The sequence below is a fragment of the Symphalangus syndactylus genome, chromosome 24 (assembly GCF_028878055.3).
Source record: "Symphalangus syndactylus isolate Jambi chromosome 24, NHGRI_mSymSyn1-v2.1_pri, whole genome shotgun sequence".
NCBI classification, from domain to species: Eukaryota; Metazoa; Chordata; class Mammalia; order Primates; family Hylobatidae; genus Symphalangus; species Symphalangus syndactylus.
Window position 1 is genome coordinate 31,282,912 of NC_072446.2, and position 12,934 is coordinate 31,295,845.

At 40.1% G+C, this 12,934-nt stretch overlaps 1 protein-coding gene across 25 annotated transcripts in view; it reads left to right on the forward strand.

Moving 5' to 3' along the window:
* The window catches only part of ZHX3 (zinc fingers and homeoboxes 3), a 145,026-nt gene that overhangs the window by 55,686 nt on the left and 76,406 nt on the right, over positions 1–12,934 (forward strand). For 5 of the 25 annotated variants that reach the window (XM_055265880.2, XM_055265859.2, XM_055265865.2 and 2 more), the window contains exon 3: positions 510–659. The exons of the other annotated variants lie outside the window; for them this stretch is intronic. The gene's annotated coding sequence lies outside the window, so the exon portion shown is untranslated. The remainder of the gene's footprint in view (positions 1–509; positions 660–12,934) is intronic. 25 annotated transcript variants of the gene reach the window in all.

Below are 12,934 nucleotides of genomic sequence, written 5' to 3' on the forward strand. Positions count from 1 at the left end.
TGGGGACCATCAGCCCGTGGGAATTTTCCCACAGATGTAACTTCTGGAACTTTCTGTCTTGTGGTGGGCACCTTCCCTATGCTTCAGTAATGGATCGCTGCAGGCGTAATCTTGGGTATTCTACCTTGATCATTATTTAACTTTGAGTCTTAAAATTGAGTAAAACTGTTTAGTGGCTTTATATATCAATCCTCTAAACCAAAAAATGTCATAAGACAAGTTTCTTATGTACACATCTCCTAGTGCTCACTCTCATACTGACTGCTTCATCACACTGGTCTGCTGGCCATGCTTCAGTCTGCCCAGAAATATTCCTGCTTTGGAGCCATTGTTCTTGTTCCCTCTGCCTGGAATCATCTTCTCCCAGATAGCCAAATGGCTACTGCCCTCCTTCAGGTTTCTGCTCCAAAGTTAACCTTTCAAAGATGCCTTCTATGGTACCCTCAATTGAAAATGATACCTTACCATACTCTGGAATCACTCTGTCTTTCTCTATTTTTTTTCTATAGCATTTATCACCATCCAGCCACTGTAGATAAATTTGATTGGCTGTCTCCCTGCCTTCCCTTCACACCCAGTACCTTCCCTGCCTGAACTCCTCATTGAGGGCAAGAACTTTATCCCCAGGATCTAAACCAGTGCCGGACAATAGATGCTCAGTAAGTATTTGTAGGGTGAATGAATGAAGAATGCTTACGTTAGGAGGATTAAGTAGATTTGGAGATCATGTGATTGGATTGAAAATGTTTAACAGGGAAAATGTTGTGGAGGAAGTATCTTAAACTGTATCTTAAAAGCCTGCTAAACAGCAGGGCTTAAAAATCATTGTCAAAAATAGCTCTTTGATCTAGAAGGTAATTTATAGCCACTTTAGGAATATAAATGGCAGATTAGCTATTTACACTAAAAAAAAAGACATAAAATATTAAACTAATGTCTAGGAAAGCTTTGGATGGTAATAAATTGGGAGGTTTAGGCCAGGTGCGGTGGCTCACGCCTGTAATCCCAGCACTCTGGGAGGCCGAGGCAGGTGGATCTTTTGAGGTCAGGAGTTCAAGACCAGCCTGGCCAATATGGTGAAACCCCATCTGTACTAAAAATACAAAAAAAATTATCAGGCATGGTGGCAGGCACCTGTAATCCCAGCTACTTGGGAGGCTGAGGTGTGAGAATTACTTGAACCCGGGAGGTGGAGGTTGCAGTGAGCCGAGACGGCACTCCAGCCTGGGCAACAGAGTGAGATTCCATCTTAAAAAAAAAAAAAAAAAAAAGGTTGGGCGCAGTGGCTCACGCCTGTAATCCTAGCACTTTTGGGAGGCCAAGGCGGGCGGATCACAAGGTCAGGAGATCGAGACCATCCTGGCTAACGGTGAAACCCCGTCTCTACTAAAAATACAAAAAATTAGCTGGGCACGGTGGTGCGCGCCTATAGTCCCAGCTATTCGTGAGGCTGAGGCAGGAGAATGGCGTGAACCTGGGGGGTGGAGTTTGCAGTGAGCCGAGATCGCACCACTGCACTCCAGCCTGGGTGACAGGGCGAGGCTCCATCTCAAAAAAAAAAAAAAAAAAAAAAAAAAAGTTTGGGAGGTTAACAAAAAGAGTTACAGTGGTTCAGGTGAGAAGTGACCTGAAAGAAGACTATCATGGTCAGGGTAGAGGGAACAGGTGGGCCCTAGCAATGCCTGTTGAGTTAGATAAGTGGTAGGATGGGACATAGCATATGACTGGAGGTTGCAGTGGTGGAAGGTTAATGGGATGGTCAAAGTCAAACTGGAATCACTGAGAGTTTTCTTATATGTCAGTCTCTGTACCTACTACCTGGTGACACAGCCATCTTGACTAACTCCAGCTTACCTCCTTTCTGCCACTCTGCTTCTACCTATGAAGTATGATGTTTATTCTACACATCATGCTTTTTCTCTTTCACCTTTAAAGTCTTTTAAAATTAATCTTTCACTTTTAGAGGCACATACCATCTGACTCAGCAATTAATATAGCATTTCTAGAAATTTATCTTACATATGACCTCATACAGGTATGCAGGTAATCCTAAAGTACCTCAGCCTCTATGAAATCCTCACACATGCCTCCTACCTCAGTAACAGAAAGAGAATAATTATCTATCGCTGCCATTGTTCTGTTGTGGCCACAGGTCTTGTCCCCCTCCACTGGTTCTGGTATTAACTGCCCACCTTTTTGCCTAAACTGCAGTGGACTAGAGACATTTGTACGGGAGCTATGTCTTCTCTCAGGTTTCTTCTTTTGAACATTTGTTCCTTATGGCAGTCTTTCTCTACCCATTTGTGAATATTATGAACAGTTAATAGTAATACTTTTTTACTTTGTATTTTTAACGATATTTAGGTAATTAAGTATATAGTAGTGGGCGTCTCTACTTGGCTGCACATTAAAATCACCTCAGAAGCTTTATAAAATTCTAATCCCTGGTCTCACCCTCAGAGACTCTGAGACAGTTTGTCTTGGGGGAGGTGTGGACATCAACATTTAAAAAGCTGCCCAGTGAATTTCATGTGCACTCAAGCTTGAGGACCAGGAATACCAAAAGTTTTTCTATATTGATGATGACTGTGGTCACTTTAAATTTATCGTAACGGCCGGGCGCGGTGGCTCACGCCTGTCATCACAGCACTTTGGGAGGCTGAGGCAGGAGGATTACCTGAGGTCGGGAGTTTGAGACCAGCCTGACCAACATGGAGAAACCATATCTCTACTAAAAATACAAAATTAGCCGGGCGTGGTGGTGGGCGCCTGTAATCCCAGCTGTTTGGGAGGCTGAGGCAGGAGAATTGCTTGAACCCGGGAGGCGGGGGTTGCGGTGAGCCAAGATCGTGTCATTGCACTCCAGCCTGGGCAAACAAAAGCAAAACTCCGTTGCAAAGAAAAAAAAATCGTAATGATTTAAGTGATTCCTTTGGGTTTTATAAGTTTACAATGGTGTTATATTTTTAAAAAAGTATATATAACATCTGCCTTTATTGTATTTGTGTCTCTCCTTCATTTTTATGTTGCTTTTTGTTGGAAGGAACTTCTGATATTGTGTTAACAGTGATGATAAAATGCTTATTTTGTGCTTATTTTTAATGACTGCATAGCTTGTTTTTTCCTTTGAAATATAATTGACATTTGGTTCAATAAATAGGTACTCAATCAGGGTAAGAAAAGGTACCTTTATTATTAGTTTTAGAATTTTAAAATTAAGAATAGATGTTAGATTTTAACAAATGAATGTTTTTATTTCTGTTGACATGACACAAAAATTTTAAAAATCTGTTTCTAGGTTCTATTTACTATTCTTTTAAATTTTTGAGCATAAGTTCGGAGTGAGCTTTGTGTGCTTTGTGTATAGTTTTCTCTCTTTCCATTTATTTTAGCCAGTTTTAGGGTCAGATTAGTGGAATAATTAGATAACCTATATCTTGACCTATTTTTGGTATGATTTCTATAACATGAATCATTTGTTCCTGGAGACTGTGAAAGAATTCACTACTTTTTAGGGGTGTAATTATTTGATTTTTTTCTTTTTTTTTTTTTGAGACGGAGTTTCACTCTTGTTGCCCAGGCTGGAGTGCAGTGGCGCGATCTTGGCTCACTGCAGCCACTGCCTCCTGGGTTCAAGCGATTCTCCCATCTCAGCCTCCCAAGTAGCTGAGATTACAGGCATGTGCCACCATGCCCGGCTAATATTTTCTTTTTTTTTGTATTTTTGATACAGACGGGGTTTCTCCATGTTGGTCAGGCTGGTCTTGAACTCCTGACCTCGTGATCTACCCACCTCGGCCTCCCACAGTGCTGGGATTTCTGCCCCAAAATGCCTCATAATTTTTTTTTTTTTTGTATTTTAGTGGTGATGGGGTTTCACCATGTTGCCGAGGCTGGTCACGAACCCCTGAACTCAGGCAATCTGCCCATCTCGTCCTCCCAAAGTGCTAGGATTACAGGTGTGAGCCACCGTGCCTGGCCTAGTTATTTGATTTTTAAAGGATGTTGGTCTGGTTAGGTATTGTATTTTTGCCAGTGTTAGAATTTTACATTTTTGATTAAAAACTCATCTATTTAGTTTTATCCAAATTTGTTAACACACATATTCTCTTACAATTTTATTGCTTCTTTTTGTGTCCTGTTTTTCCAATTTTATGTTTCCTTTTTTTGCACTTGCCAGTAGTATCAATTTTAGTCTATTCACAGCAACTTTTAGTTGAAATATAAAACTTTAAAAAATACAAAAGGATGTAGTGAAAAGTCAGTTTCCCATTCATTCTTACTCCTTGGCCAAATAGCTCCCCTCTCTTAGGCAGCAGCTCCTGTCAGTTTCTTATAAATCCTTCAAAAGTTTTTTGGTTTTCAATTTCAAAATATCTAATTTCTTTCTTTTTTTTTTTTTTTTTTAAATCCTCAGCCAGGAGTGGTGGCTCATGCCTGTAATCCTAGAACTTTGGGAGGCTAAGACAGGCAAATTGACTGAGCTCAGGAGTTAATGACCAGCCTCAGCAACATGGTGAAACCCCATCTCTACTAAAATACAAAACAAAAATTAGCCGGGTGTAGCTACACTTGTAGTCCCAGCTACTCTGGAGGCTGAGGCAGGAGAATTGCTTGAACCCGGGAGGCAGAGGTTGCAGTGAGCCGAGATCGTGCCACTGCACTCCAGTCTGGGCAACAGAGTGAGACTCTGTCTCAAAAAAAAAAAAAAAAAAAAAAAAAAAAAAAAAAAAAAATTTCACTAATTCTTCTGTTTGTTTCTCAAAATTATTAGTTGTGTATTTAGTTTTTATTTTTTGGTAGCACAGAAAGCAATACTGCTCTCTATTCTTTTTTCATGGTCTATAATTTCTTATGTAATGATTTTGTTACATTTTCCAGCTTCATTATCGTTATTTCATAGCCTATCTCTTGCAAACAGAATGTTGTCAGATTTTGTCTGTTTAACTTATCTTTGAAGGTTCTATATCTTATATGGGAATTTATACTCTTTAATTTATTATTGCTATTGTGTTATGTTTTCTGTATATTGTATGTTTCTTTGTTTTTATATTTGTTGTTTCTTCTCCATTATGTCTTCTGTATTACAGAACATTCTTTGCTTTCTTTAGCTTTTAAACAGATTTTAAAGGTGAACAATCTTTCAAATTCTCCTAGTGCTAAAAATATTTTTCTGTATTTATTTACTATAATCAAAGCAAAAGCAAGAACTTGCCTTTTCTTCCATATAAGGAAATTTAATTTGCCCCTTTTTTGGCATCTTCTCTTCCTATTCCTTATCTACCCTATCTCTCCAATTATTTTTTTTTCACCACTTAGGTTTGTTCTGTGAAGTGTCTTAATTCTTCTGAGCCTCAGCCTGGTACTCATAAGTATTTTGCTATTTTTGATTCAATTAGTTAACCACTGAGGTCGCACTGTGAGCCAACAGATCCTGAGCTGGGTGCAGGAGATACAAAAGTAAAGGCAATTCTGTCCCTGCCTTCAAGGTTGATGAGGTGGCATGATGTGCAAATCAGCCAACAATGGCAAAAGATGTGATGTGTCAGGTGTATTGGATACAGAGAGAGAGAAAGAGAGAGGGAGTGATGTTTGCTGAGTCAGTGCAGGCACCCTGGGAGCTAAATGTTACTGTATGTACCAGCAGGGCTTTGTGAGAAAGAGGATAAAGTGAGAGGGCAAAAGTCTGAAGGTGCACAGGTACATCACCCTGTCCTTGGGATAGTGGCTGGAGATGAGGCTGGACAAGGGATGTTAGGGCCAGATTGTGAAGCACCTTGAATGTTGGGCACAAGTTTCAGTTTGTATCCTGTGGTCTGTACCAGAAGGTTTAAAGCAAGGGAGTGCCATGTTCCAGTTCACTTTTTAGGAAGATAATTCTTGCTGTCATGTGAAGCACAGCCTGCAGGGACGGATGTCAGTTAAGCAGCTGTGGCAGTTGTCCAGATAAGAGGTGAGAGCAACTTGAGCAAGGAGATAGCAGTGATGATGGAGAAGAGGAGATACGAGGCATTTCGGGACAGAATCTAAAATTCCCAATGCCTGCCATGGTGGAGATTGAGAATTAGGGCATGCCTCAGAGGAGTTTTTATTAGTTTTAGGGAAGGTAGTGATAGATGGTGGAACTACTGACCAACTTAGGGAGTGGCATAAAGGGTGTGGATTGGGTGCAGAGACTAATTTGGAGAGAAGCAGGGGAAAGTTTATTTTAGGACTTGTTGAATGTCTAGGAAAACATATCTAGGAGCAGTTGGAAATATGGATCAGAAACTCAGATGAGATGTTGGGGCTGGAGATAAAGGTGTGAGACTCACTTCTACCAAGGAGGATATCAAAGCCATAAGAAGAGAGATAAAATCCCTCAAGTAGAGCATGTACAGAAATTAAAAGGCCTTAGGATTGGCTGTTGGCAAAGATCAGTCTTTATGTTCAGGAAATTGAACATATTGAACGCTGATAATACACGTCCAGCATGGGGTGGCTAGAGCTTTTTCAGATGGCTGGCTTAGTCTTCACAACAGGCCCCAATGCCACATCCATGCTAGAGAAAGAAGTAGAGGAGATACAGAAAAGTGGTGTGGAAGAGGTATTTTCCTTCAGGGGCAGTGGCCAGCAATGCCAGCCAGCAATGCTCAGTTCCCACACAACCTAAGTCAGCTCCCTCTGGAGTCAGGAGGTAAGGAAATGCAGTTTGACTGCCACTCTAGGAAACAGTTTGGTAGAAGAATGATGAGGCCACTTGGTCTGGGGGTGGCATCATTTTTGTTTGTTTGCAGATGACAGCTTGAGGTATTCTGATTTGCTGAGCTCTTTGAGGTTTTATATCTTAGATTGTCTCGTATCTAGACTTCTGTTATTTAAAAAAATAAAAAACTCTACTAGATTCCCCTTCATGTAATCTATTTGTTAACTTGTTTACTTGGAGTTTTTTTTTCTCTCTTCCTTCTCACATTGTTTTGAAATGTTTTCAGGTCATGTCCCAGGGATCCTCTTTGCTAATGATGTATGAGACCCTGGGAGTGCCTTCTTGTTTCTTCTCTCAGGTCTTTCCATGCTGAAAGTAGTTTTCTTCTGTCATTTGAATCTTTTGTTCAATTCAGTTTCCTCCAGAACTCTAATTCATAGATTGTATCTTTCCTGTAGATGACAATTTGCCTGTGCATTCTTAGGCAACAGGATTGTGTAGTGCTAAGAGCATGGGCCCAGAACCAGACTGCCTGGGTTTAACTCCTGGCTCTACCGGCTACTAGCTGAGTAACCTTGGGCAAGTTATTAGCTTCTTTTGTTCCTCAATTTTCTCATCTGTAAACTGGAGGCAAAATTAGAATCTACTACCAAGGGTTGTGGTGAAGGTTAAATGAACTACCACTTGTAGTGCTTAGAAAGAAAGGTGTCCAGTGTGTGTTCCACCATTGTTAGTTACTTGTGTTGCCATTGTTGTTACTGTTCTAGGGAAAAATGGTGTGAGAGATAACCTCTTCCTCATTGTCATTTGGACCATACAAATAGTGATAAATTTCAGGCTGCTGGAGCCTTACTTGATGACCTAGAAGTAGGCAAATCTTGGGAATTGGGTTGTATTCCCTCAAGTTTTTAAGGAGTTCAACAAAGAACAATTTTAACCTTGGTCCAGAAGTGACATCTGGAGTTCAAGTGTCCACTATGTGACCTCATCTACCCCATGGCAGTGTTCAATTGATGTCTCTTAAAAATAGGATGTAAAAGTTTTATTTCTACCTTACAAAAAGCTCCTCCAAAAATTTTTATTTTTGCTCTTATAGTTGTCCAATCATCTCATCTGTAGATAACATATTTAACTTCCTATGCAATATATATGCCTACCTTATTTCAGCTGTCTTGCTGCATTGGCCAGAACTTCAAAAATATTTAAGATGGTAAAAGTGGCCTGTCTTTTATTGCCTTTTTTTTTTCCACATCTGGCTTAGAGAGATGTTTTATATCATCTTTCTTTACCTACATGCCTTTTGTTCTTAGTATTTTTATTAGAAATGAATATTAGCAAATTACATTCTTGTATCCATTGAGAGTTTCATTAGGTTTTTCTCATTTAACTCTTTGATTTTGTGTCATATGTATCTTGAACTATCATTCCATTCTGGGCAAAATTCTTATCAGTTTGGTTATTCTTTTATAATTAAATTATTTCTGCCAGTCATTAAACATTTTAAAATCTATATTCATTCAGAGTTGTTGCCTATGAAAAGGGTTTTAAAAATCTTATTGGGGTTTTTAAAGTTGTACCCTTTGTAAAAAGTTCAAATAATACAATAGTTACAGACTAAATAATAAAATTCACCCGATAATCCTATTCTCCCAGAGTCATTGTTGTTGGGTTTATTGTGAAACTTTGCAGATTTTTTTCTATGCATTTACATATATATAGGTTTCATGCCTTCTCTAATTCTTTTCTTTTTCTTTTCTTTCTCCCTCCCTCTCCATCCCTCTCTCGCTTCATCTTACCAAAAATGGAGTCATGCAAAGTCCTGAAATGTTTTCATTTAATAGTATATCATGGGAGTCTTTCTATGTCCATTCACATGTATCTACTTCATTCTTTGTAGGGTATTCCATAGTGTGGAGTCATCATAATTTAGCCAGTTCCCTGTTGGTGGATATTTAAATTATTCCCAATTTTTTGCTAGCACTACATGAAATGTTTTTGGTACATGTTTGTATGTGCAAGTATTTTATAGGCTAGATTACCAGAAACAGCATTGTGGATCAAAGGTGATAAATAGAATAGGGGTTCTTAACCTAGTCTGTGAGTCCCTATAGTTGTATGCAAAATGTCATGTGTACTATATATTGTGCATTTTCTGAGAATGAGAGTCTATAGATCAGATTTGCGAAGAAGTTATTGGCCTCCCAAAAAGAAAGAATTACCTGCACACAAAATTAGGCAACTTGCCCAAAGTCCATGGTGGAACTGTGATTTAAGCTCATGGTATCTGACTCCGGTGGTATTAAAAGAGGAAAAAAGGTTCAGATGGAATATACATCAAATTATCTCTAGTGCTAATCTCTGAAGGTGGGGTTATGAGAGCTCCACAATTACATTTTTTTGAACAATGAAAATGTGTTTTTTTTTAATAAGCAGAAGAAAAGTAAAATTCACTGAACAAACAAAAGTAATCAGAGTGCTTGTATGGCAGAAATAGTATTTTAAGGAGAGTGAGCAGGTTTGTGAATAAGGGAACCAGTAGTCCTTCAAGAAAGCTTTGAAAGAATTTGCATCATCTCAAACTACCTCAACATGTTAATTAACTATAAAGAAAGAGGTCATAAATTGGTAGTGGAAAAACCCAGCAGAAACCACCTTAACCAAGAGGTCAAGGCCAACACCACCAGCAATAAGACATATCAACATCATGAGCCCCATGATATGATGTATTAAGAACACAACATCATTTCTGTGGTATTTTTGCCAAGAATGCATAACCTCAGAGTAATCATGAGAAAACATCAGGCAAACCCGAATCAAGGGACCGTCAACAAAATAACTGTTTAATACTTTTAAAAGTTGTCAAGAACATGAATGACAAGGAACCGTCACAGGCTGCAGGAGACTAAGGACAAATAACAACTAAATACAGTGGGGATTCTGAATAGGATTCTGGAACAGAAAAGGGACATCGGTAGAAAAAACCGGTACAACTTGAATAAGGTCTTTGGTTTAGTTAATAGTATTCATGTTAAAGTTCTGGTTCTGGTAAATATACAATGGTTATGTAAGATGCTAACACTGGGGAAGCTGAGGCCAGGATAGATGGAAACTCTGTATGATTTTTGCAACTTTTCTGTAACTCTAAAATCAGCTCAAAATGATTTTTTAAAAGAAATCGTGGCTAGGTGCAGTGGCTCACTCCTGTAATCCCAGCACTTTGGGAGGCCGAGGCGAGTGGATCACCTGAGGTCAGGAGTTGGAGACCAGCCTGGCCAAGTTGGTGAAACCCCATCTCTACTAAAAATACAAAAATTATCTGGGCATGGTGGTGGGTGCCTGTAAACCCAGCTACTCAGGTGGCTGAGACAGGAGAATCACTTGAACCTGGGAGGTGGAGGTTGCAGTGAGCTGTGCCACTGTACCCCAGCCTGGCTGACAAGAGCAAAACTCCATCTCAAAAAAAAAAAAAAAAAAAAAAAAAGACTGGGCATGGTGGCTCACACCTGTAATCCCAGCACTTTGGGAGGCCAAGGCGGGCAGATCACAAGGTCAGGAGTTTGAGACCAGCCTGGCTAGCACGGTGAAACCCCATCTCTACTAAAAATATGAAAACTTAGCCAGGCATGGTGGCGCTTGCCTGTAGTCCCAGCTACTAAGGAGGCTGAGGCAGGAGAACTGCTTGAAGCTGGCAGGCGGAGGTTGCAGTGAGCTGAGATCATGCCACTGCACTGCAGCCTGGGCAACAGCGAGACTCTGTCTCAAAAAAAAAAAAAAAAAAAAAAAAAAAAAAAAGAAAAAAAATCTTGACAAGATTTCTTATTTTCTATCTCACTTTTAAGAGCCATTGTGGAGTTAGAGAATCAATTTGGACCTGAGTAGAAACTGGATTAAGAATATGAAAGAAAGCTTAGGGTTAAATCCCCTTCTATAAGTGGATAAAATATGAATGATGACTGTCCACAGTGCTGCCTATAGGCTCATTTTCCAATATGTTTAATTTCCTAGACCTTTTTAAAGGGTACAGTAGTGGAAAGCTAGATGGGAGATTTTCATGAACATTTTATGAGGCTATGATAGCAGACAATTAGTCAATGCAAGATATTGCACTTACCGGAAAAAAGAAATTCCAAACCAGCTTTATACGGAATCACAGGTCCCAAGATACCACTTAGTAGCCTTAAGTTCTCTGAAGATGTTGCCTCAGTGTTTGCTGCTGAGGCCAAGATGGCCTGAAAATTGGTGCACATCCATGTGGAGGTGACCACACAATCTTCTGGACGCATTTGTAGATGAAGGTCCTTCCTTTGTCATTAAGAAGCACTATACACAGAAAAATCTTAAAAGCTAGAGGTTTATGCATGTTCTCACTTATAAGTGGGAGCTAAACAATGCGTACAGATGGACATATAGAGTAGAATAATAGGCATTGGAGGCTCCAAAAGGTGGGAGGGGGCTGAGGGATGAAATACTACCTACTGGGTACAATGTACACTATTTAGATGATGTGGACACTAAAAGCCCAGGCTTCACCACTACCTAAATGTATTTTAAAAATTGCAAAAGCTAAGGGTTTATAACATGTTTAGATGAAGAATGGTGCAAAGGGACAGCAGACGGGAAGACTGCGTGGAGTCTAGGAGGAGTTGGAGTGTGTGACTCTCTGAGTACACCTGGCTCTGTCCGTGAAGGGAAATGCCATATTGGCCTGGGGCAGACATTCTGAGTGCGGCAAGGCTGGGCATGCTAGATACACAGGTTGAAAACCCCCGAAGGGGCTCTAAATTTGTTCCTTATGCAGCAACCTGATTAGGGATTCCGTTTCCTAGATGCTTTGATATTAAGAAAGGACAGCTCGGGGTAAATTACAGGAATAATGAGGGTCCTAGAAAGCTACACTCCTTCTAAAAATGAGGGGAAAAAGTCTAATTTGTCTCCATCGAGTTTGGTTGGTATTAAGTCAGTTCTACCCTCACCTAATTTAGAACTGAATAGTCTCTTAATGAATAAAAAAAAAATTCTCAATTTACAAAACTGGAGACTAGTCTTATTCTGTCAGTGGGTATTTCTCAGCAACAGTTATATGCCAGGCACTGTATTATACCCTAAAAACATAGCAGTGAGCAAGACAGTCATGGTCCCTGTCCTTATGGAGCTCACAGACCAGGACATTGTTCCTCCGAGCCTAAATCAGCCAGCACACCTACCTCACTCAAAGGTGCCTCTGCTAAAAAGGCTTGGTTTACACCAAAATAAGTTTGCTTTTTATTTTTCCCTTGAAGTTAAATGTAAAAATAAATTGTTACTATTTTAATTTCCAACAGTGTTGAAAAGATGTTTTCATTTATACTTTATATATTTAATTTACATAATTTTGAAGTAGCATTTGGTGCCTTTAATCACAAAACCTGCCCCTGTCCTAGCCACTTCTTTCAGGCTGTAATGTTGAAAACACTTTGGTAAGGCTTAGTGAGTTTGCTCAGTGCCTACAGAAATCAGAAATGTGTTTACCAAGGCATAGCAATCTCTCAGAGGCCCAGCATGGCCAGCTGGCAGTGGCCAAAGGGAGCCAACTCTTCTCTGCTGCATGGACACCTCTCCCTTCCTGAATTTAATTTCTTGAGTCAGATTCCAAGTTGTAACCTCAAAGTAGTGAAACAACTAGAGTGGCACTAACTCACTCGATTCTACCACACTGTTAGTAGCCTCTTCCCTGGCCCTTCCTCTAGAGGCTCTGGGACGTATTATTTAGTAGAGATATGTCCTTGTGCCTTGAGTTGGTAAAATGGTTATGGTTATGAATTCTTTGTTTCTCTATATAAAGAGTGCAGTGGATAAATGATGAGTAGTATTTATTTCTTAGAAAAATCAAGGAAAAGTTACTGGTTGATATAATTAATTTGTAAGACTTAGCTCTATGAACCTGGTGGAGTATAAGAATAGATGATCATTTGCCGGGCGCGGTGGCTCACGCCTGTAATCCCAGCTCTTTGGGAGGCCAAGGCGGGTGGATCACGAGGTCAGGAGATCGAGACCATTCTGGTTAACACGGTGAAACCCCGTCTCTACTAAAAATACAAAAAATTAGCTGGGCATGGTGGCGGGTGCCTGTAGTCCCAGCTACTCGGGAGGCTGAGGCAGGAGAATGGCATGAACCCGGGAGTCGGAGCTTGCAGTGAGCCGAGATCGCGCCACTGCACTCCAGCCTGGGCGACAGTGCGAGACTCTGTGTCAAAAAAAAAAAAAAAAAGA